Below are 25826 nucleotides of genomic sequence, written 5' to 3' on the forward strand. Positions count from 1 at the left end.
TGACTGACAGCCGCCCGCACGTTCTTAAATCAGTTCACTTAATTTAGTGACCACAGGTGGAAAATATATGTGTAAATATAGAGATTCAGTCTGAGAATCCAAGGAAAAGGGCCTAGTGTTTGGTTAAAACTAACTAGTACCACTAACCCTTACCTGCAGAAAAGATTCTGTTTAGGAACTAAAACCAACCCAACAACAACCAAAGAACCAACCAAAAAAATAAAACCAAAACAAAACCAAAAAATCACAAACCACCAAAACCATGTTTATTGAGTAAGGATGAAAATCAGTAACACTAGAAGTTTCATTCAGTATCCAAGCACCACCTTACCTTACAGGGAAGCTCAGCAGTAAGGCAAGGACTGTTATGTTGGGATGCTCATTAGAAGTTATTTGGAAACTTCTTATGTTCATTGGTACTGTTGGACCTCTGGCCTGTTGTGTGGCTCTGTAGATATGACACATTACAGAGAATAAATATGGATTTCTATGTCTAGCATAATCCAAAAAGTAAAATTATTTGGGTTCTAAGCACAGCTTTCCAGCCTGCTCGAAGAAAACTCATCCAAAACTGCCGTAAATTCCAGGGCATCAGAGGTGGTAGGCAGATTTATGAACTGCTGGCTACCAGCCGCATGCCTGGTGTGTTTATTATGCAGAGCACATGAGTTAGGTATGATTCTGACCTCTGTGTTGCTCTGGCTTTAAATCAAGGACTGTTGAATTATGGGTTGTAATCTCTGGAGAAGCACTGTGCGATCTGAAATGTCACCCCTGCTGTGAGTTGGGCAGCACAGGGAAATGTAGGATATGCAGCAAGCAGGAGAGGTTCTGGAGGGTGTAGTCTCAGATGGTGGTGAATGTAGTCCTCAGCTGGCAGGAGCTGGAGATGCACCCATCTGGGGCTGGAGGCAGAGTTTAGCCTGGGAAGCTGCAAAATTTATTGATTCTTCACTGCCACAAGACAGTGTCTGCCAGCGAGATTGTGATGGAGCCTCTGTTACCCACTGGAAGCTGAAGCCCTGAGGGAGGGGGATGGCAGAGGTGTTGTTCACCGTGCTAATTCCTCCTTGTCTGTGCTTTTGCACACCCCTGTGCTACGGGAGTGAACCTGACCCATGTGGCATTTGGGAGTTCGTAGGAACTTGTTACTGTCTTTTGTGATTATTCAGTATTTCTAGTGGTTGTAAAGATATTACTCTTAAGAGATTGTTTTCTGCATAATTTCCCAATTCCATGTTTTCCTTTGTTCTTTAGGAGATCTTTCAGAAACTCCCTCTGTGCTGCTGTGTTTAAAAGAACAGTGATTGTCCCAGCAGTGAGGGAGACTTTGCAGAAAGGAGGTAGTAATTGCAGTCATACAAAAGCTTTGCTGTCCATCATCAGAGAGTCTAGATATGTTTCCCTGTAGCTCCAGTTTTGTTTGCATCTCAAAATACAGTGTGACTTCAGTGTGTCTCCTACTTGACTACAGATGCATTTCTGCTGTTTCTCTCTTTCTCTCCCCTCCCCCCGTTAGGAAATAAAAATAGAATAAAGCCACTTTAAAAGTCTTTCCTCCTTTTGGACTGAAACTTCTCAATGAAATCTTGTCTTCTCCCCAGCTTCCCTCTAAAGTTCTTTCTCTAAAGGTTTTGATAACCTCTTGGAGGGCTAGAGATGCTCATATAAGTCTGTTCTGGCAAACCTTATGCCTGCAAAGTGGCACTTGTAGCATAAGTGCTGCCATTCTGTGAAGATTCTCATAAGAGAAGATTACGTACGATGTCCCTGGAACTGCGTCTCTTCCAACTGCTTCCAACCTGCTGGGCACTGAGGGGGTGTAGAAAGGTGAGACACTGCCTGTAGCTGTCTGGCATCACCCTCCAGTTTTCAAGCTGTTAAACTAACAATGAAAAATTCTGATTCCTGTCTGTTTGCCTGCTGTTTATTTCTGGAATGCCAAAGCATTACTCTCCAGTGAGAACTGATTGTTGCGCATCAGGAAAAAATTGTTGAAAATGACTTAAAAATTATCTTTTTTTTTTTTTTTTTTTTTTTTCTTTTGTACTTAATTACCTGTGGAACTGAAGAGAGGCACTCCTCTCATACAGCTAATTTTCTTTCCCTGGCTGAATCAAGCAGTAGCTGCAGAGATGGAAAATACAATAATCCTCTTAATGGAAGTTGGTGTTTATTGCTAAACATGTAACATTTTCCAGGATTGTGTATTAGATATGTAACTTAGACTGGTTGAAGCACAGTTATGTAGCACTGGAGCTCTCTATCCATCCTTAACTTGCACGGATATGTGCAGTGCCTTCTCCCTGACATCCAAGATGCTATTTAAACTCTGGGGTTTAAGCATAGTAATGAGAAGTAAAGATAGAGTCACAGTTCTCAGTGCTGTTGGTATTTTTAGATTAGATAGCACTTCTGTAAACTATTGGGGTTTGTGTGCATTGCCAACTATTCCATGTTAATTTAAATCAAAATAAGAGACAGCACAATGGCCCTCTATTGATGCAACAGTACCAGGTGTGCTTTGTAAGACCAAGGAACTCATGAAAAAAAAATCTATTGACCTTCTAATGTTCCTCCAGTCTGAAAGAAAAGCTGTCCCCCACAAGATATTGCCCTGCTGTTTACAGGAAATATTTAAGAGCATTTGGAAATGTAATAGTAATGGAGAAAGAATGGCTGCAACACGAGGTATTAGCTTAATGCTTGTTTGTGTGCCTAATTATTTCATTATTAGCCCCTACTGTGCACTTGGAAGAGTGAGAGGTTCCTGGATAGAAGCTTTCACTTCCCACTAATGAAGAAAGATTATTCGTTCTCAAAATTTAGTCGGTTTTCTGCACACAGACCTGTACAGAAAAGGAAAGTCCTCGCATGCAATTCTCCATTGGCAGCAAAGGAAGAGGGGAAATGAGTATTTTGCTTTGGGACAGAAGAAGCTGGAAGAACAAAATCTCTATAGATGTGTAAACAATCTGGTTTAGTTGCAAGGACACAATAGGAAAGCCTAACTAAATTGTAAGCATAACTAAATTTTAGCTTATATGCTGTATGAATTTATTTACAAATTGTTCAGGGGTTTGCAACTGATCCAGAGCACCTCAATTCTTTGTTCTTTTAAAATTTTTTCTCAGCTTGTTTTAATAAGCTCTGTCCTGTCAAAAGCAGATGTGAAAATGTCAGTCATAACTCAGCTTTTTGCAAAGTAATGTGTATTGAGGTCTTTCAAAGGTGAATTAGCACATGCCTGTGGTTAATCTCGCCATTAGATAATATTTTACATAAACCCAGGGAAAGGATGATTAAAAAAGGTTAAAATTAAAGTGGAACAAGTCATGTCCAAACAAGATTGTTTTGAGAAGGGAGGCAGGTAGTTGCTATAGTTTTTTTCAAAATTCCAGAGAGAATGAGACCACCATCATTTCGTAGCTGTAGTGTCAGTCCTGGTCACTTTACCCTCAGTAGCTGTGTCCAGTACCAATGCACAGTTTGTGCAGAAGGGGATATCTTGCTTTCTAAAATGGGAAGCAGGTGTGGAATAATTATTTTCCTGTGAATTTTATTGTTTTGGGGGAGGGGAGTTCATTTATGGGGTTTTATTTTTTGTGGTTTTCTTATTTTTTAAAAACTTATTATTATTCAGGTGTTTTGATTAGTTTTATTTGGCTGCAAATTGAAGAAATACAACATGCCAGATTTCTATTCCATCAAGAATATAAAACCATGTAGTTATCAGTTCAGCTTTTCAACACCACCACGTCCCTCTTCCCTATTCAGGAAGCTACTGATTTTAAAAGTGTCAAATCTTAGAAGATGATGATGATCGATTCTGAACTGACCAAGCAAACTGAAGAAATACTTTAATTCCATATATTGGTTCTAATGTTCTTCTGGTCAGATTTTTCATAGTTTATCCATAACCCCAGTTAGCCTTGACTATCAATTCTGATATTGCACCACTGGACGATGTCAGCGTCAATGAAACATGATAATAGTGGTCAGGGAAATTGATCTTTGGAATCTAGAAGGAACAATGTGGGATGTGCTATGGTTATTGAGGTGGTCAGAAATAAAGAAGTTAGGTAGGAGGTATTAGAGTGTGCTTCGGTAACTGAGCCAAAAAAAAAAAGCGAGAGGAAAAGAGGAAAGAAATGGTTTCCAGAGAGGGAAAAGGGAAGCCAAGAGAAAGCAGGTCTGCATGTTTTGGGGGATGGAGGTAAACGGGGATTTTTCAGTATTGGCTTTGGTGTATAAGAAGGTTTCCAGCCATGAGGCTGATGTGGCAAGCAGGTGATGTTAGAGAAGTACAGGACTGAAAGGACAGGCACAGTGTGGAAAAGTGTATTATTAACTTAAAACAGTCACTGCACGTTAAAACAATTACTGGTGACTGCTGGGCACATTTCCTGTGTTCTGTGCTGCCTGTCTAAAGCTGCTCTATCTTGTTTTTAAGTGCACTTGCCTTCTTGACTGTTATCACCATACTGGCATAATGTGTGTTGTAATGTGACGTTAGTGACAGCCCTGCCAAATTAGGGGGGTTTCTGTTTTAAAATACACATCTGATATATAATGGAAGTACGACAAACGCTTGGTCCCCTTTCTGATTTGGGATTTTGGGACAAAACATGCTTTTGCCATCAAACACCAACTGATCAAAGTAAAACAATTTTTTTCAGAAGTGTATGAGAGGTATTGAAACTCTGTCTCAAAGCTGATTGCCTTTCTGTCAGAAATCTGCATGGTTTTCTCAAGGTTTTCTGTAGGGCCGGGAGTGTTCTTTGCCAATGGGATGGAAACCACTAATAGGACAAAAATAAAAATTCAAGTAGCTCTAGTGTTTATGGAATGAGAAGAATTACAGTTTCTGAAATTCTCAGAAAAGTCCATTTCATATTCAAATAGCATAAGATCAAATTCCAAGTGTTGAATAATACTGTGAATCAGAAAATAATAGGTCAGGTTTTTGATCTTCTGTTTATTTATATGCAGAAAAGATACCCTCTGACTTCGAAACTCCTCATTGCTTTCCTAACGTTGTTTCATGTGGCATTTGGGCTGCTTACCTTTTCTCTGCAGACCTAGTTAAAAGGATGAGTTAAATTTGGTATATTGTGGTTTTTATTTCTAATTAGCTGGGATGTAACCACTCCTGGAACAAATCTCATCAAATGACTCGGGACTGAGTTGCATTTAGCTTGAACAAACAGAGAATAAATCTGTGTCTCTGATTCATTCACTCATTTTGATCATCCCATTTACCTGAATTCAGTGCTAGTTTCTCATATCGAAGTGTTCTTTCATTTCTGAGTGAAAGGATGCTCAACTCAAGTGTGATGGAAAAAAAACCCACTGAAGTCTGAAGTAGACATGGGTGGGAATTTTAAAATTGTTCACCCCTGAAGTTTTCCCTGAAGTCTCTGGAGTTAGAAAAACACCTGAACTCAGTTGAGTCATTTCCCCCCTCCCCCCATATGTGTAGAGATCCCAAACTGTCCCTTCAGGCTCTCCTCAAGTCACTGCTGGGAACGAGGTCTCTGACGCTTTACGTGAGTCTCAGCCTGATGTGTTGTAGCCCAGAGGGGGCTTTATTCAGCCCTTTAAGGAAAAGTCCTTCCAGTGTCCCTTGCCCAGCCAACGAGTATCCTTGTTGGGCAGCCATAGCCAGGCAGTTGTTTGCAAGCACAGCAGTGTCTCTTACCCAGCCCCAAAGCCCAAAGCAGCAGCGCTGGGGACTTGGCTCACCCAGCGCTGCACATCGAGGACGGTGCACGACGGCACAGACCCGTGAATGTTTGACTCATTGTTGGCTCTGGTCAGCACTGTGCAAACACTGTCCCACTGCATGTATGTGCCTCAAAACCACTCAGCAATCCACTGTCCCATGGTGTGTATCTGTACTAAGGCTCTTGTGTAGGGCGCTGCTTTGTCCTCACCAAATGAATGAACAGCTAGGGTCTCCAAAGACGAGTTAGAGAGAGATACAATATTAGATGAATATTGGAAATGGTATGTTGGTAGTGAAGGATACTGAATTACTCAGGTTGACTCCCAGAGTGTATTCCTGCATTTCTTCATGATGATTTTGGCCATTATAATGAAATAGTATATTAAGGGAATAAAAGATTGTCAATAAGGTATTTAAGCTTCCAGTGCTGAATGTAAAATGCGTATATTTTACCATTTAATAGCAACTCAGGTGCTTCACCTTATCAAACTGCAATAGGTTAAGAAAAACTGTTCCTTCAGTGTTGTATATCAGCCCGAGGGTGAAGGTAGGGTTAAATTTCACTGTCTAATGCACATTTGCTCTCATCGTAAAGCTAATCTTGTAATTTCTCACAAGACTGGCAATCTTGGGAGAAATGAGCTAGTACTGAGGTTAAATTACCTCTTACCCTAAAGGAGGCAAAGGATATTCTTGGATGAATGGCTCAGCATGATACACATTATAGATAACTAAGGTGTTGCATAATACAAGTCTTGGCTTTTGGCTGTGGAAAGAGCTTTAGGCCTGTTTTTAGTAGGTTTTTTAGTAGCATATGTGTCTGGAAAATAATTCAAGGCTTTTTGGAATTACTCAGTTTTACTGAGTCTTTAAAATTGTACTATCTCATTTTATATTGTCTGTTGACTACTGATCTCAGGATTTTCAGTATTGGCTGGAGTCATTAATGCAGTCCCTTTCTAGTCAGTACAGTGCTGACTTTTTTGATGAAATGTGCAGGGTACTGGAATTTAAGTAGTGTGGCTTTTTTTTTAATGTACAGAACAATAAGTGGTGAACCACATTTTTCTCAACATAGCAATGGAGCTAAAATTTTTAAAGCCTTTGTGTCAATGCTTACAGATTTAAAGACAAGAAACAGTAATGCTTTCAACAATTACTTTAATATTAGTTATTGAAATGAATGAATCTAAGGAGAGGTAAACTCACACATTGGTTCAAAACAGATTTTGCAGTCTGTTTTTAATTGTTTCCTGACAGCATTGATTCTTCTTTTCTGAAACAGACTAAATTATAATAAAATGCAGAGCCATGGAAGGAGTTGAAAAATAATCCTGGAATAACTTATTTAATGCTGATTACACAATTACTTTTATCTCATAATAAATTATTTTTCATAACTTTCACCCGTTCCACGTGACAGTAACTAGAAATGGCAAGCTCAGCAGCAAGTAGGGATATTATAATATATGAGTGGTTATTAAAAGCATCAAGAAAGGGAAGTATTTAGAGGAAAAGTCTGGATTGAAAGAAATTAAAGTGTCTATTAAGATTATTAATATAACATAGCTGTGGCTCATAGTTCAAATAATCGAGTGTTACTTGAGGGTGCAATATCCCTTCATTTGCCAGTAGTGCAGAGTTAAGGGGAAAGATTCATTTTACTCTGTACTTTTGGCTATATCTATGAAGAAATTGAACAAATTCAGCACATTTTTTGGACATGTTTTGGTTGGATTGAAGACATGGCACTCAAAATGGCAGAGAATTTAATAGAGAGGCAAGATGAATGGGGTGGATAACCAGTGAAATGATGATTTTATAAAATGGGCTGTAGCTGATAACAAGGGCTTACATTGTTGGCAGTCACAGATACGAACAAGTTCTGTAGAAAGCTGTAGAAACTTCCAATAAAAATAATGGTTTGTGAGATCAGGTAAATAAAGGAGCTGGAATATATTCACAGAATATTCTGATTTGGAAGAGATCCACAAGGATCATCAAAGCTCAGCTCTCCAAATCAGTTGAGTTTGATTTTAATCTCTTGGTTAGTTCTGAATCCCTTTTGGAAAATCCTTAACTGCAGGGAACTGATATATATTAAAGTTGATGCTGATCTATGGCTTTATGTTAATGTGAGACTTTGATACTTCTTGAGAAGTCAGAGAAAAAACAAATCCATTCCAGAATGTAGTATTGAGATGAATTTAGGGACTAGTAAGGGCCCATATAAAATTTAGAACTGAATTTTTTTGTTAACAAAAAAAAAAATTGTGTTGGAACTGAAATGGCACTAAATTCAGTGAGGAAGATAAATAGATAAATAGATATTTGTGTGTGTGCACCTTACAGTTACCCAGAAAAGAAGACAGAATAACTTATTTTAGACAAGAGAAGAGCTGTCAGTAGGAATCTTCAGCAGTAGAAAAAAAATGCCTTTAATGGAAAAATAGCCATAGCCATATGAGGAAAGAATGTAGAGTGCAAAATCCAAGGAGAGAGGAAAGGGAGAAGGCAGAAGGTTTCTGCCCTAAATCCCTCAGTGATCCCCATTCCCACTGAGCTGGGGGGAAGGAGGGGGTGCAGGGAAGGGCCAACCCCAAGGGCATCATTTCCTTCTTTGTACCTACTGGATGAAAGTGACAGCCTTTCCTCCATTATTTATTTTGTAAGAATCTGCTTCCTTAGAGTAAATACTAGCAATAGTAAATATTAGCATGAATTCCACTGCAAGTTACAAAATATAATTTACATTCTGAGATAGAACCATTAGCACCTAATTTTCCAATAGTATTCTGAGACTGAAATAGACTGAGCTTGGGACTTAGAGTCCTATCTGATTGTATTTTTTTAATATTTTATTTTAATCAGTGTTCTTTCTTCCTGTATAGGGAGAGGTTAGCTTCTGTGGCATCTGTTACAGGAGTGAAACTATGAATTTCATACATCACTTCCAGCATCTGGGCTTCATGTAGATGTGTGACATCTGAGCTAGGTAAAGAATACATTTGACTGACTTCCTTAATTGCTTTATTTAGGTGCTCAAAGCTATTAATAGAAATGGCTGAAGGATGACTTTTTGATAATATGTGGACAAAGATAAATAGATATGGTTGGGTGGTGTTAAAAGGCAATAATAACAATGATCATAAATCTGGAAAGTTCAAGAAATTATTGCCCTCAAGAAGAACAGGTTTCATGGAAATGCTGGCAGCATTATTCCTTTCTGAGAGTTGTTTGTATTATGTACTGTTAATATAAGTAAGAGAAAACTCCTTCAGCAGAGGCTCCATCTGTGCTGTGTCTGTTACCTGCAGAAGTGGGGATGTGAAAGAGCCACATGATCAAACTAGGAATCTATTTCATACTATTCCCACTTTTTCTCCTCCAGCTTTTGATAACTTCAGGGATGTTCCTGATTTCTGCCACCTGCAGCAGCAGAACTGGCAGCACAGGGAAATGACAGGGACCCCCCATCACAATGTTCATGTCTTCAGACACGAGAAGGACCATAAAGTTACAACTCCTCCACGCCCGCTTTAGATGTGTCACCTCTTGAACTGCCTGATACGGTGATGGCGTGGGCAATTCAGAAATAGCTGCCCTACCCTGTAACCCCATTTCCAGAGGAGCCATGTCTTCAGAGCAGTTTCACTCACTCTCTGCAAATCTCTGCCTTGCTCTCTAATTTAAAAGGATATTCTTTGTGTCTGCCACCTCCCTGCTAAATGTAGATTGTGTGTCAGGGGGCTGACACACACAAGGCCTCAATCTCTTGAGAAGCTGCCACCAGAACACCTAATAGACTGTCAGTTTGAATGTTTAAATGAGACACAGCAAGGGAAGGAATAATGCTTTTAACAAAAGAGTGGTGGGTAGACTAGGAAAAAATGCTCAGCTCCACTGACAAGGTGACTGGAAATGTAGTACTTGCAGTAGAAGGGAGGTATTGATGAAAGCATCAGTAACAGGTGAAAAATGGTGCTCAGACTTGGCTGCTAATGGGAAATAGAGCAAGCATTTGTGGCTGTAGAGAGAAGCAGGTAAGGAGTCAGGTTAGGACTGGAAGATTGGCTCCTTTGTAGGATGCAGTGCTGTCATCTCCTCCGGTGATGAGTGGTGCTTTTAAGCTACATCTCTGTATGTAACACAGATTTGGGCATGACTGAGCCCCGAAAATTAGTGTTTGTACATCCCATTTATGTTTTAAACCATTGCAGGTAGCTACATCTTTGAAACTATCCATGGCATTATTTGGATTAGGGGTTCAGAGTTGAATTCCTGCATATCAGCAGCATCTCAAATTGCCTCGCTCACAGATGGAACATGGAAGGATAGAAATCGCAGGGGTTTTGCTCTGTGTTGTGCAAGTGATGCATTTGAACACTGCCACTATGAAAGCACATTTGCTTTGGTACACACTCTAACCAAAGACTCTTCTGCTTTCTTCAAGAAAGATGGAAAGAAGAGCTCTGTTCCTTCCTGTGACAGTAAAAGAACTTCCTGGTGTCTGGATTTGTTCCACGATGGTCTGCCAGAGAAATTTGTCTGTCTTTTCAAAATTGAGTGGTGCAAAAAAGAAGCCATTACAGGTCAGTCACTGTCTCTTTCTTCCTCCCTAGCCCTGACTGCTGGATGCCCTCATGCCTTTGGCTACCTGTTTTGCCGATAATTTCCCAGTTAACAGGTGGCCAGTCCTGTGTTGCTGGATGTTATTAAATAAATGGTTTTCCAGATGGCTGTAATATTGTGTCTTTAAATAAAAGTACACAAGCTTAGTGTCAGCATCTTATTTATGGAATGCTTTTGGCTCCTGAACTGCTTGTTGAAATTGTTGTGAGCCATTTGGTCACCGAGAAGTAATTGTGTATTACTGTAGACAACAAGCTGTTTGCATTAATTAGCAATCAAAGCATATTGCCAAATGGGGAATAACATGTCTTTGACATCTCTGCAGATCCTGGTAACTGAAGCAGTGCAAACCCATGGACTGTCCTTTGCTGCATGTTTAGAGTGTGAACTTCCAGTCCATCTGCCCATTCAGTCACCTGCAAACCCACCAGGGACACAGCTGGTACAAACAAAAGCTAAGGTAGGAGAAACAGCGTGTGAAGGCACAAGGGAGTTTGTACAAAGACATTGTTTTCTGCAGCAAAATAACTTGTGTGATCATTTCATGTGGCTTCCAAACATGGGAAATGGTGACTGTTGTCTTGTTCATGTGTGCTGTTTTCACCAGCTAAGGAAGAGCTGTAGTAAGTTGATCATAGGTACCTTGAAGCAGCCTTAGGGAAGCACAGTACAGCCTGACAGAAGGACGACCTTCTGAACACAGCACAGTAATCCACCTGGGGTGAGGCAGTGGACAGCCCAGATCTCGTGGAATTAACCTCAGAAAGAATTCTAGCCATTCTCTGTCTCTGCTGTTGTACTTTTGAAGACATAGGAGTTAGAACTATTTGTCTCTGGACAGCAATGCCTCTGCAGAAGCACATTTGGATGTGGAAGGTGTCCTTGGCTGAACACCTAGATAGGATATACTTTTGTCCTGTTTTGTTGGTTTTTGGGGTTTTTTTGTTAAAAACAGTTAAAAGATCATTAAAAGATGGGAAAAACTGCAAGAGATCAGGAACTTTGTTCCACGTGCAAAAAGAACTGCGAAGATAAAAAGGATATCTCTATAGAATTGACACTAAAAATAATGCTGTGGGGGTTTTCCCCTTTAGCCAGTCAACTTTTGACCTTCTCTTGTAAAATAGTAATATAATATCAGCTGCATCCTAAACAGCAGTTGTTGTGATATGCACTCAGAAAACCTTGAGATTCATAGTATTTCCTGTGTAGCATTGTTTTTCTTCCTCAAGGATTTTTGAAAATGTTCTCCTTAGTAGGAAAGTTTCATGTGAAAAATTAGGAGTAAAGAACCCAGAGCAGTCTGGACCCAGAGGCAAAAACATTCATAGGGAGAGTGGGAACTGTGGGTTTAAAATTTTAGAACTCTTGTTTGGAAGTCCCAGCTTGATTTTTGATGACCTGTGAAGCCTTTGTTGACAAAGGTGGTCAGGATTTGCATGTTTTGAGGAAAAATTAACTGCATGCTGCATCTATTTGTCTTTTAAAATCAAATTAACTGTATAAGCATAAGGTGGTTTTAAGAATTACCTTCCTGGGCCCAAGCAAGTAAGTGTGTGTGTCTCTGAACACTCCTGTGCTGCTGTGGTGGATTGGGATATTTTTCTCTCTGTGTGTTTTGTAGTGCAAGTGGTAAGACCAGTTCTGGCTCCAGTGTGCAGATTTGTACCTCCTGAGCTAGGAAATGTGGGTGTTGGAAATCCAGCAGTGGTTGCTGCCTCTGCTTTTGTGTTGTGTAGAGAGCAAAGGCACGATGGGAGAGAGGAAGGGAAAATACATTCAAGTGCAGGTCAAGTGCTTCGCATTTTGACTTTTTTTGCAGGACTGCTCGTACTGGTAAATGCATTTATTCATTTTTCCTGTGCTTAAGAATCAGAGATGTTTGCTAGTAAAATGCCAGGTTCTCTGAGTTATTAAGCACAGTATAATGAACCCTTTGCAGAAAATAACTAGAATGTGATCTATGTCTGCAGAGGAAGGAAAGGAGGAAAACACATTAAAAAATAAATTAATGTAATGCAAAATAACCTTAGTTCCACTGCACAGAAATTTATAATTGCACTGATATTGTCAAGCTGCTATGCAGAAGATGCTGCACATTCTGTGCAGAAGGAGAGTATGATGATGAGTGTCATTCAAAATTAGGATCTTTCATATTCAGAGAGTTTCACACACACATTTGGCATGTAGAAGTAGAGATATTTCAATGAAGCAAGATATCATCTAGACAGGAACTCTTAACAAACAATTCCCACCAGGGGCTTGGGGACATAGTTTTCTAGTGCTTCTGGGTTTTGGCTTTTTTATTTCATTTTTGCTTCTCTAAGATGTATTGCTTTTTGTTTACTATGAAAAGGCAGTGCAGTGACACAATCTTTTAGGATCTCATTCACACCTCCCAGGTTACACTGGAGGTCAGGGCTGCATTCTCAGCTCCTGGTCGCTTGATGTGAATAAATTGATTTTGAAATAACTAAATAAATTTCTGTGATAGGATAAGCAAAGATAAAGCATCTTCACCAAAAGGTTCAAAGCCAGCATAATTGGCATAATAAATAAATAAGAAAAATCTCTTTGCTGTCTTTCAGAATAGCATCTCTCACAGAATGTTTTTCACGGCTGCAGACTTCACTGGTCTTAGCCATGTGACTTACCCAGTTGAGACCTGTGACTCCTTCCTAGAGTTTCCAGGGGAAACGAAGCCCTGTGTGCTCCCTAAGGAAAATGTAACTGAGCAGAGGGACAGAGGGGATCATCTGAGGGGACTTTGTGCCACCAGTGCATACACTTGAAAGAGGATCATGGATTCAGGCTGCTCTCTTGCCTGTATACAAAGCCCTGTGTAAGCCTTGGGGTTTAACCAGGAGGTTGGATAATTGTGTGAGAGGCAGCTGAGCAGCTCCTCACTGCAGGGGCTGCAAAACAAGAGCAGGAGCTGCAGGAGTGGAGGGCAGAAGGGAGGACCCTGGAGGGTCTCAGCACTGGCTGGGGCTGCTGCGTTCGAGGAGCTGGAGCAGTGCGGCCCGGCCTCGGGTGAGGACCAGCGCTGGGACGCTGGTGCGCGTGTGAAGGATCACCCACGGTGATCCTTAGTGTGTGCAGTCCTGCTGTACCACAGACACTGGCCATGGCAGCAGGCTGGCTTAACTGTGCCCTGGTGCCTGGGCAAGGGACCCTCCACCTGGGCCTTGACAAGAAGAGGGGTTTGGGGAATTTTTGTTGCGTTAAAAAAATGTTTGCCTGCTGATATTTTGCAAAACTCATTGGACGTTTTCAGAATGACTCGATTTGCTCTGTTTCTTCTGTATTATGACCTGAATTAAAGGGGGCTGGGAGTAAAAAAAATGGATTTTGAAAAGCTCCCATAGTAAGCAAACTGAACTTCTAATTTTGGTCAAAGCAAAACTTTTAGGCTGTGTTTCACTAAATTTGACTGCACTCCTTTTTTCTAAAGCCATGTTTATTTGCATGGAGGCTGAGCTGTGAAGGGGGAAGGTGGGCTTGAGAATGAAATTGAGCAAGATGCTTTCAGCTTGCCTGGCTTTGATTACTTGTCAGGAGCCAGCGTTGCTCTGTTACTGAACCTGTTAGTCTTAGGCAGTTCTGCTCTTCCTCAAAAAACTCCATCAGTTGTATTTACATGTCCCCTTGGACGAAAGCCCCAGAACCAGGCAGGGGTGCCTCTGCTGCCTCTCGTACTGCAAAGTGGTTGCAATTTTGCTTTTGAACCTGGAATGATATTTTATTCTTGTATCAGTCTAGTGTATCAATCCCATATAAATCTTCTTGGTATGGTTCCTCAGACATGAAGACTTAGCCTTAAAAAATTCATTTAATAGTTATTTCATAAAAGCAATGCCTGCATACTTTTGTTCCCCTTTGTGTTTTTCTTGTCACGCTTCATTGAGGTGAAAACAATTTATTTGCTTCTCCTGCCAGGATGTGTCGATCTGACAGTGAAAATAAGATGTCATTTTCAGTGTCTCATCTGATCAACAACATAGACAGCCATCAACAAAATATTTACATTTTTCAGTGATGATTATGGATGAGAATGCATAAATCAAGGTTGTTTTACATTTTATAATCTAAATTGATTCTGAAGTTTTGTTAGGACTGGAAAGTGCCAAAATGATTCAGTGAACTCTAAGCATGGCAATAACTATTGAAAACAGTCAAAATTAAGGCTATTCCTTCTTACGTTAATTTATTTTCACTAGTTTTCAGTTCACTCTTGCTGGTAGCTCCCATTGATATTAGGTGTAAAAGAAGGTAAAATGTTCCAGTTATTGTGGGCTTGTTTCTAACTTTTTTGCTTATAATCTAAATTTCTGCATTGGCCATATCACCAGAGATTTGCTAACAGGCAAAGCTAAATCTGCTTTTAGTTTTCCAACTTCTTTTTTTTTTTTTTTTAATGTCTAGCCAATTTATATATCAGCTACAGTTTTGCATTTATCTGTAATTTTCAGTAAGCTAGGTCATGCTCTTCATTCTTTTATCTGATATCTTCTTGCCTCCTAAAGACTCTGAAAACTTTGATTTGAGACCAAGTGTCTCTTTAGATGTAAACTCTGCCAGATATTGAGTCACTAGACACTTGTGAGGACTTTGGTGATTGCAATGCTGTCAACTGCCTTTAAGCTTTATGTACGCTTTTGTAATCGTCTTGTGTGTTCTCACAGGTGTTCTAATAGCACCCTTAAAGCCTTGGGTCCTTTTTTAATGACCTACACAGACATAATTGTAGAATGGTCGAAAAGAGCATCGTAAAAGAAAGTTAAATACCTTATATAAGTCTTTACAATCCTTTGGGGATCATTCAGTCACTGCCTCATGAGCCAGCTCAGTTTTTCAGTTGGGGGATGGAAGTTCTTTCCCACAATGGAAAAGTGCAGTTTTCAAGCACAGCTGGTGTGGTGGGGATGTGCTGCAGTGAGCACAGCCACTAAGGAGTGGCCATCCATCATTTGACACACTAATCTGGAGGTCTTGCAGGGGTTATAGAAAAGCAAACCAAGGTGGGGAAAAGTAATTATTTTATACATTAGAAGTGCCGGTTTAAGTTTCATTTCTCTTGTTTGTTTTTCTACTCTCTATTTTGATGCCTGAGTTGAAAGCGTTGTGCAAACAGACAGCCAAGACAGAACAGCAGCTCCTTGTTCGTGCTGCTGGGAAAGCCCAAGTAATGCAGTTACCCTGGTGCTGAATCCATGAGCAGTCCGTGGCATAGATGGAAGCTCCCACTCCAGAGTGACTTTGGTAATTCTGCTCATCTCTGCTTTATACACCCAATGCAGTGGGCTGAGACTTCCATGGGTTTGGAACAGCTTCATGGATGCAGATGTCCATCCAAATAAATGGATCCCAGCTTGGTTTCCTTAAATGTTTCTAGTGTTTCTCAGAAAGGGCGTAGCCTCTATGCTCCCAGGTACTCTAAAATGCTTTGGGTATTGTTTTAGCACCTCTTCTGAACACTGAACCTTTCCTACACTGGAAACTTAGAAAGCAAGTACATGGGATCTGAATCTGGAATTCCCGGTATCCAAATAAATGGTAACACACAGTGAGCAGAAAAGTGCTAATTTTTGAAGGCAACAGGCTTATATACAGCATGAAACGAAGTATTAAACAGTTTTTCAGGCTGGTGACCTTTTACATTGGGGAGGGAGGATGTAAAACCTGACATTTTTTCACCGATCACGTTTCACAAGAATAAAAAAACCCCTACCTTTAATCAGTGAGTGATAAATGCTCTTTTTTGGTTTTGAAATATTCTACGATTGATTACACACACTAACTTAGAAAAATTGCCGCAGACTCATAATGACAGGATTTATCTGAAATGATGTAAAATTGGTTTCAGTATTTTTTTTTTTTAAATAAGAGGTTGTATGGTTGTATAAAGGTTTCATTGTCTTTAGGTAGGAGTGAGTAGCTCCTCAGTGTGGGTAATTGTACCTGGTGGTCATTGTTAAGGAAAGAGAAAATGCCTCCAGTGTCTTTTGGTCCCAGTTTTCCCTCCCAATATGCCCCCTCAATGCTTCCTTTTCCAGCCAGAGCTGTGTTTAGCATGGAAACACAGCCACAGGATCAGGATGCCCAACATGTGTCAGTTTTATAAAGTGTGTATTTCATGAGCTGTGCTGAAACCCAAGTTGTTGAAGGGTATAAACACAGAGAGCTAATATTCTTCCGGCAAATCCAAAGTTATTTTGATATAAGACGACTTCTGGCAGGTTACCTTCTGTCCTTCCTGCAGTAAAATAATGGCTTTTGTCACTTGTTTTTAATTTCAAACTGATGTGCTGGAAGTATCTATTTCAAAGATGAAGGAGAAGTAAGACAAAAAGAGATTGTTACTTTCCCCAAATCGGTTTGATTTCTGTCATTACAAAACAATACCTTTCCAGGAGATGTCTTTGAATGCCAGCCAGCACTGTGACAGATAACTTATAGCTGCTCTGATTATTCATGCAGATATCAGCAGGTTATTCCAAAAGGGCTTTATTTCATATTGTTAAAGCTATTCTCTAAAAGAAACAGTAATCTTTCTGATGAGCATGGGGAACAATTTCTTCAATACCAGTCCAATTTATTTGGACCCTCTGATTGGTGCTTTCAGCTAGATCTCTAAGCACAATATTAATTATTCATTAAGGTACTTGAAGGGAGAATATTTGCATAGCCATACTGTCAGAATTGATGAGGCTTTGCGTATGCACTGTAGGAATAGCTTTCAACTTAGTGCTAAAACTAGAGATGATACTAATAAAATTGTTAAAAAAAATTATCTATAAAGCCAACAATAATTTGAACTTTCTCATAACCACAGAACATTTATTTTTATAGCACCCACATGTCCTATTGAGAGATCATGAAAATATTCTTTCTACCCCGGTCATGTGGGTATAGAATAAAAATAAAATAATCCTCAAGAACCTTTGTATAATAAAAGGTCATAATGGGGATAATAGATAGTAAAAAGGGAGAAAGAGGTTTCCCGTGAGTGGGAGGAAAGAGTAAGCCTGACATTTAATGTACTTATCTCCACTTGGAAACACACAGACTGGGTTTATGGAAAATTGTAGTGTTCTGTCCTTAAATGCATGGATGGGCAGAGGATCATCTGCTTACTGAAAGGTTGGGATACTCCTCTTTGTGTGTGCATGTTAGGGTGCAGTTAGCTCTAAAATGGTAAATTAAAAAAAAATCAAAACATTTAAATTCAAACTTTTTAAAAAACAGTAAAAATTGAAAAAGATCTTGGTGATTGGGAAAGCTGCAAAGTGGCTGCACTGTGGCCTGGCTGGAGTTCCCACAGCTCTTTTGCAGATGAGGGAACCAGGCTGGAACGTGTTTGAGCTTTTAATAATCCCTTATTCCTTTCTCCCAGGCCCTGAGCTGTGCAGGGGAGAAGCTCTTGCTTTACACCACACAGAAAAATGGAGTGACTTCAGGAGCTTGTGCCTGAGTCTCAGCATTTTCATTGATTTTCTCAGTATCCAGTCCCAGTAACGCTCACCTTGTGTGAAACACAGACTGCTTCTTACTCGCTAATCTGGCGTCCTCGTTAGCAGGGAAGGAGGGAACGTTCCAAGTTCTCAAACTTAGGGCAGCAGTGCCATCAGTTTTGGTAAACATTGAACTAAAACTTGTTCGTTTGTGAAAAAAGCAGACTTACAGCTCCTGAATTAGATAGCTGAAACTCTGATAGGAGAGGTGAATTTCCACTCACAAGGATATAATAACTTTTGTGGGATTATCTTTCAGAAGGTACTGAGGGACATACAGGAAAAAAGTGACCACCTGCTGGAAATGTCAACAGGGGATCAAAAGCAGTATAGACCATTTTCATTTATTGCAAATTTGGCTTAATTCTATTTCTAATCTTCTGTCAATACCTTTTGAAAAATAGTAAATTTACAATGTTAAAACCATTTGAAAGCTAGAATATGGTTCCGTTTCAGTGCAATTCTGCTGAATCTAAAAATGTTTGAATATAGCAGAAAACTAGTTTTAGTGTAGATTTATTGAGAAACCATTATAATGTAAACCGAAATATTGCCAAATCAAGTGCCTTTCCATCATAAAAATGAAATAAGTTGAACAGAAAATAATATGCATAGGTAATTTTGTAATTCAGAAGCACACCCAGAAATTCAAGTGATTCGTATTTGAGTGTCACAGGAGTTTTTAACTCCAATTTGTTGTGTCTCAGAAGCTGCAGAGAAAATCTATTTGGTGATGCACTGATGAGACAAGGTTTGGAAATGTCTTAGAGCGCCAAGACACAAAAGATACTGCAGGTAATGGAGGAGGTCATCTTTAATTTCAAGTCTTTCTCTTTTGTACATGAGTAAAATGTTTTTGGTCTCACAGAAGGAATTTGGATGTTCAATTTGCATTGTAACTAAGGGCAATTCAGCATCCTGATCTCCTGAGAGTCTTTGAAAATATGATAATCTTATCTAAAATCTCATTTGCTTTGTTTCTACCTTTAACTGTTCTATACACAACTTGAGCATTATTAAAATGCCCTTTAAAATGAGCCTGAAAATATTGGGATTCCATTTTGAAACAAGGGCTGAATATAATTGAAAGCATTAGGAGAGGGAAAGACTGTAATGAATGGCAGAAAAGGCATATGTGCTAGTCCTGAGCTGGAGTCAGAGGCACCTAACAATGGGATTGGAAAAATGCAGTCCTACATTATAAGAGAATATGAATTTCATCAGTATTCATAACACATGTTGATATTTCATCAGTGAAATGCTGCTTTAAGCATCAGCCCATTTGCATGCAGAGCAATGCTCTCTTAAATAGGAAAATAAATGAGGAGTTAGTCCTGATATGGGGAATGCTTTGGACTATTTCCTTACGCTGAAAATTCAGCAGCCTTGGTATGACTGCTGATTTCTGAATTTTTAAAGAAATAACCATGAGTTATAAGAAGTAGCCACAACTGAAATCAAAATAAATATTTCAAGGCGGTTTTGGTAAGCATTTGGGATTTCATCTGAATGTAGAATAAGACCTCAAAGTTGTTGCACTTCATGCCCTCTTTTGCTTTCCCCCACTCATTTCTCTTGAAGTAGTCTTTAGAAAACATGCCTCACAAGACAGAGCAAACTGTCCACAACATCCAAAATGTTTTAGATTGCCTCTCTTGGTTTGGACAACTTAAGCTGAATTTTCCTCTCTGATTGACATGAATTAAAATGTGCAGACCAGTGCATTTCTGCTGCTTGTACAGACAGTGCTGCCTACACATCCATGCGTTTCCGAAAAGAAACTGGCTTTTTGCACATTTCTTCATACTTATTTTGTTTTTATGTGTGTATTTTTTTGTGGCTAAACCATACCAATACCTCAGACTGTTTGCAGACATAAGGGCAGAGCCACCCTTAACTTGCCCTCAGTCAACACTTTAAGATTGATGACCAGTAGTTGAAGGCTGTAGTTGCTGCACTTCCTAAAAGTGTACTCTAAAATTCAGGCTGAGCTTAGGCTGCAGAGTTGGTTTCATCTATTGAATGAGTTCCAACCACTTTGACTGAAATTGAATCTGACATCAAAAGTCACCCAGATGCCCATTAGGTAATAGGAAAGTGTGAACTGAGTTTCCCAGTGAGCAAAAGACACATGCCTACACACAGGTCTGTCCTTTAGGCGTAATAAGATGGTGTATTTGGACAAAATTCTCCAGAGGTGTCTAAAGACATGCCTGTAATAGTAGTGAGCAGCAATTTCAATGTTCCCTTTTGACTGTGTAATAGAGAAAGCCATAAAACTGGTGTAATTTAACAGAGAAAAGGAATCAGTGCACTTTTGCACATTGTTGTTCATTCCACTTAATAGAGTGCACCTAATGGGCAGCAGATGAGCTGAGGACATGAATATTATCCTTTAGTGAGACATTTTGTTGAAAATAATTCAGCTTCTGTTAAAATAGTGTCTATTTGCTTTAATATGGTTTTCCCTTGGGAAGATTAAGTACATAAATTTTTTTTAACTGGTGAAGTTAATGATTGTGTGTATGGAATGAAAGAGTTCTAAATTCTGTTATCAGTCTAGGCAAAAGAGGGATGATTTGACATGAGAGCAGTTGGATATTTCTGTAAATTCTATACTGTATCTCCAAAGCCTATGCTCAAAACTGGAACTTCAGAAGACGAAATATCCACATTTATGGAAATAATGTGAATTTTGGAACATCCCCATGTTTTGTAGTCATGGTTTGGTGAAATGTCAGTGTCCAAAAGGGTAAACATTCTGGATCATAGGATCATTAAGACTGGAAAAAACCTCCAAGACTGTCAAGTTCAACTTTTAACTGAAAACCACCATTCCCACTAAACTGTGGGGGTTCAGTGGGTATGGTGAACCCACAAGTGGGCATGAAGAAGCCACAGAGACTTGTCCTACCTGACTGTGTAGGTTTGTCCTTCCACCTTTCTTCTGAAATATCTTTTCCAAAGACAGATCACTTCCCACACTCCCTCCAATGACCCCCACATTAGGGTTCATGCCACCAAACTTTAGAATATTGATACTGCTTTAATTTTTAAATAATTTTCAAAATTAACTGTAGCCCCAGGTATGCTTCAAATCTAAATTCTCATTTAAATCTTTCTCTGGATCTCTACTGCCTCCTTGACATAACCACCAACTGTGGCTCAAATGTTTAATGTTTAAAACTACTTTGATTTGAGGGAAAAACCTGTGAAACTTTAGGAGGAAATACCTGCACTGAGCAAGGATTTCCTTTTTAAAACAAAATATTTTCATTTAAATAAATCTGGAAGAAAATATGTCTGGGTAGACTGTACTCTGCTATTTCCACTGAGGATGTAGTGGTCATTATAATTAGCAAATAGTGACCAAAGACAGAGGAGTTAACTCCTGGAAATAGCATGGTGAGTTTTCAGACAGATGCTTGGGAGCTGCTGGAAAAAATGAAGGGTTAAAATAGCTGTGTCTGCAGCTCCAAGAGTCAGCATTTCCTTCCAGATGACCTACGCTTTCAAAACGATCCTATTTTCCCTTTCTCTTAGCAGAAGCTGAAGGAAAGCACACATTATTTAACTGAACATTCAAGAGAGCTTGGTTGTGATCTTTTAAATGAGTTTTTTCATCAAAAGAATCGGAGTTACATCCTGAAAGCATGTTCCCTTAATAACTTTGAGTAATGGTGCTGCTGTGATGGTCTCTGCTGATGGCTGAATCTATCTTGATGCTGTTCCCAAAGCCAGTGCTGCTTTGGAACGTTCAGATAACATTTCCATGGCCAATTGACTTTATGCCATGATGCAGTATCAAGTTAAATAGGTTAATTATTTCCTTCTTTTATTGTTATTGCTTTACAACAAGTACTTATCAGTATTTGAACAGAAGGGTATTAAAAGTCACAAATGCATCTAGGAGTCGAAATATAGGTGGGGAAATAATCTTCAGGAAGGGTTCTCTTGTTTTTAGTACTGACTGGTAGTCCCAAATAGAGTTTATCTAAAAGTCATCTTTAATGCTGCTGACTCAAAGACTGTCCCTGTAGTTTGGTACACATGCAGCAGCAGGATGGTGGTGGTTCAAGAGACTGTTTTACTGGTTCTCAAAAATGGTGAAGGCAGTGTCAGTTCTTTTATATTCTGCAATCCACACTCTCTTTGCAGGTTATCTACGAGGTAATAACGGGACCTTTCTCTGTCAAGGTCATTGCAACCTCCAGAGCATTAGGGTTGTGTACTTTCCTAGGTTAGAGGACTCTCAGATTTTATATAGATCTCACAAGCCACTAATGCTGAAGTAGATGAATATTTTAGCTGCCGTGGGATATTACTCCCTGCTGCAGCAATGACCGAGTGGCCAGCTTGGGGGGTCAGCGCCGGGCAGTCACCTGGCCCGCAGCAGCCGCAGGGGACGGGGACCGACAGGACGCGGGAGGCTGAGCGAGGTCTGAGCTGGGCTCGCCTCAGCCAGCGGTGGGTAAGGTGCGAGGAGAGAAGCAGCAGGCGAGGGGACGTTTCTCGGGGGAGCAGGAATGGGTTTATTGGAGAGGAACTGAGGAGAGCCGAGAAGAGCCCTGAATAGCCTCTGACAGCGGGTTTTCTACCCCTCTGCTCAGGGCGCAGCGGACATAACACAACCAATGGCACTGCCCATGGGGGGGTGTAACGAAGGCGGGCACACGTCCAGCACAGTGATGGGGAGTGGGGAAGGCGGGGAGGGTGAATGAGGGCCGGCAGGGAATCGATGATGTCAGCCAGGGAGGAGAGTGCGGCGGCCATTACGGACGTTCAGGTTTGCACGTCTTTCCCGCCAGGGCCAACGGATTTTCCCGCCAAGCTGCCTGAGGGCGCCACACTGGGGCGGGCGGCCATTTTGTGGTTCCTGGACTTCAGAGGAATCAAACCATTGGGCTCTTTGTTCAGCTGGGTCCAGGACACCATGGCAGGAGCCAGGGCTCACCGCAACAACTCCCTACTCCTTAAGTCTCTTTTATTGAAGCAAAATGACCGTGATTATGATCTTACTCAGCTGCTGAAAATTAGAAGGCATTATGAAGAAATAAACAGGAATAAGGTGCAGTTTATGAATTTTGCAATAATAGTTTGCTGTTAAAATAGTAAACCCAAAATGGGAATCATGCGTGCTGGGCCTTTTGCAATACATATATATATTTTTTCAAAGTTATATGTGAGTTGAAATTAATGAATACTTTAAAAAAGAGACTTTTTTTTTAAAGTACAAGTACCAATTTGTCATTAAAATCTCCCTATAAAACATGTTGAGATTTATCTATTCCAGACTTTTCTGTTGAAGCTGTTTGATGTTCTATGAATAATAATCTCTGGAGTCATGTCTCTACTCACCTGCAGCACAGCTGAACTCCCAAAAAGTCTTCACTTTTCTCTGTGGCCCAATAAATGTCTTATTAATTTCGTCCTCTCAGAGATGATCGATCTGGGTTTGGTTTCTGTCTTGAACATCAGAAGAAAGGAATGTTTATTATTTATAACTTGGGAAAAGGGAGAATACAGAAAGTGGGTTACAAAAGACCTGCCCCCCTAATGGATTTGGCCGTCCAGGGAAGCTGGATGGTGGAGGACCTAACCTATGAATACTGTTCTCATCCTTGGCATGGGAGAAGCAATAGCCAGCTTAGTTTTGAGCAGCCTCAGGCTCTGTGTGCTTGTTCAGTGGCTGAAATTTAAAGCCTTTCTTGGCAGACACTAAAGTGAAGTAAGTGTGCCCCCGGGATGTAGCCAGGGTGTCGAGGGACCGAGTTCTGCTCTTGCACCTGAGCACTGGAAGTGCGGGTACGCAGCGTCTCTCCTGTGAAATAAGGGGATTGGCTGGTAGGGGAAAATGTGTCCAGGTTTGTGTGCTTTGTCAGGGCTTGGTGGGCATGATCCTGTCTGGGGTTATCTTCTGCAACTTGTGCTACTGCATCACATCTGAATGTGGTTTCTGAAAACACTGTTGTGCTGCCAGGAGGCAGTTAATTTCCAGATTCTGTGTGAACTTTTCTGGAAATGCATTCTGGCAAACAGTAATTAACACATGGGCAATTTACTGCACACATCAGCGAGTGTACAGTTTGCTGTATTCGTTTCCCTGCTTTAATGGGTCTGTCCCAAACCCCTGGAGGGTGGTTGAAGTAGCTGCCTTTTGAGCCTGGCTCTCAGCATTAATCCTTACTGGACTGACTTTGTGTTTAGCACTGCCTTCTCCTGGATAAATTTGATCTGAGGTAGAGGAAAGGCACATGGACAAACAAGAGACCTTGGGAGAAGACAAGGCGTGACTGTGTGTGTTAAGCCATCAGCTGATTTGCCATGAAGGACCTTCTTCCCTTTCAGACAAAAAGTTATGTGAGGGGTAAGCCCAACCACTCTCTTTTTAATTTTGTTTAATTTTTATTAATTTTTTGGTAGCATGAGAGCTTGTTCATAGGTCTGAAATAGTAAATGGGTTTTACATCCATTACCAGGTTAATCTGGAGTTTCTTGTCCATATGTCCACACCAGCAAGTGCATATTGATTACTGATGGTTTAAAAATTACTCAAGCAAAAGAAATCACATGGTATTTATAAATAGAATCATTTCTAGAAAGTGTTTACTCTCTCCCTGTGCAGAATACATTGGGAATGCATTGGGAATTCTGAGAAAAGTATGCCTGATCTGAACTGGATACCACAAACTTGGACACAAACCTAACCAAGAAGCAAAATAGTTAAAGTGTAACCTAGCCTGCTTTCATTTAAAAGGAAAATGTTTTATCTTAATTTTTGGGTAATTTGTAGCTTTGCTAACATTCTTTTTCTGTATATAATTTAGTGTATTTTCCTTGCCTAAAAAAATGTTACGGCAGAATCTCAGCTTGTTCATGAATTAGTGGAAAATACAGAGGCACAATAACATATTTTTACATTAGCCACTTGCCTTAAAGCTCCCCTCTGTGCTCCTGCATTAGTCAATTTAAGACTGTGTGGCCAGTTAGATGGGAAATCCTGTCCTGTCCTCTCCACCGTCTATCTCTGGCTGCAGATTCCTGTCCACTTCCCTTGCATTAGCTCAGTCTGTCAAACTGGCACTCTGTGGGCAGTCCAAAAGTCAAATAAGGAAAACCAATCTGTCAGTCAGCTATGCTGCTACATCCTGAATGATCTGTATTTTGTCTTCATCCCATCTACAGGAAATCTGTGGTTGCTCACACCTCATTCTTAATCTGAAAGGCAGAGAAACCTTCAGCTACTGGGTACCTGCCTTAGTCAGCATCTTTATCTTTGCCTTGAAATCCTTTAAATGCAAAGCAGCATCAGCATCATCACCTCAGGTGTGATTTGAGCTGAGAGAAACTTTCAGTGTGACTGTGCTGAAACAGCATTCTGAACACAATAAATGTATTTGACAGGATATGAGCCCTGAAATGCAACTGACAATTGAATTTGTATCTTAAATATATATTGCTGAAATTTCTAATGGCACAGCACTGTCTTGTGAGCCTGTGATGCAACAACTGAGATGTGGCTGGATCCATCTGTAAGTTGCTGTGTTGAGTTTGCCAAATGCCCTTTTTTTAAGGGGGCTGTTTCATTTGGGGGCACTCCCTCACTGTTCTCAGCTTTGGTTTGGTTGGCATAAGAAATTTTTCTGTATCATTCTCACAATAAATGAAAAATGAAACTTTAGTTTCTTCCTAGTGCAGGTGAACTTAAGGATGATCTGGGCAGTAACTAGCAGTGTGTAGTAAGTTTGCACAACTTCTAATTCCGCACAGAAGGAAGTCCTGACAGTCAACAAAATTTGGAAAAAGAGTTCCTTTGCTGTTAAATTTACAGCTTTTCATAAATTTGTTCTTTCAAGAGAAATGTGAAAGTAAAAAAAAATAATAATAATTTTTAGCTCAGTTCTTCCTTCATTAAATCAATGGACACTTTGTAGCAAGTGATGAGTAGACTG

At 40.1% G+C, this 25826-nt stretch overlaps 1 long non-coding RNA gene across 1 annotated transcript in view; it reads left to right on the forward strand.

The window, feature by feature from the left end:
• Positions 1 to 25826, forward strand: part of LOC125332472 — a 251308-nt gene that overhangs the window by 99539 nt on the left and 125943 nt on the right. Inside the window, exons 5-7 of the long non-coding RNA XR_007206505.1 lie at positions 8620 to 8723; positions 10182 to 10320; positions 10686 to 10820. This is a non-coding gene — a long non-coding RNA (uncharacterized LOC125332472). The remainder of the gene's footprint in view (positions 1 to 8619; positions 8724 to 10181; positions 10321 to 10685; positions 10821 to 25826) is intronic.

The sequence above is a fragment of the Corvus hawaiiensis genome, chromosome 13, assembly GCF_020740725.1.
Source record: "Corvus hawaiiensis isolate bCorHaw1 chromosome 13, bCorHaw1.pri.cur, whole genome shotgun sequence".
NCBI lineage: Eukaryota > Metazoa > Chordata > Aves > Passeriformes > Corvidae > Corvus > Corvus hawaiiensis.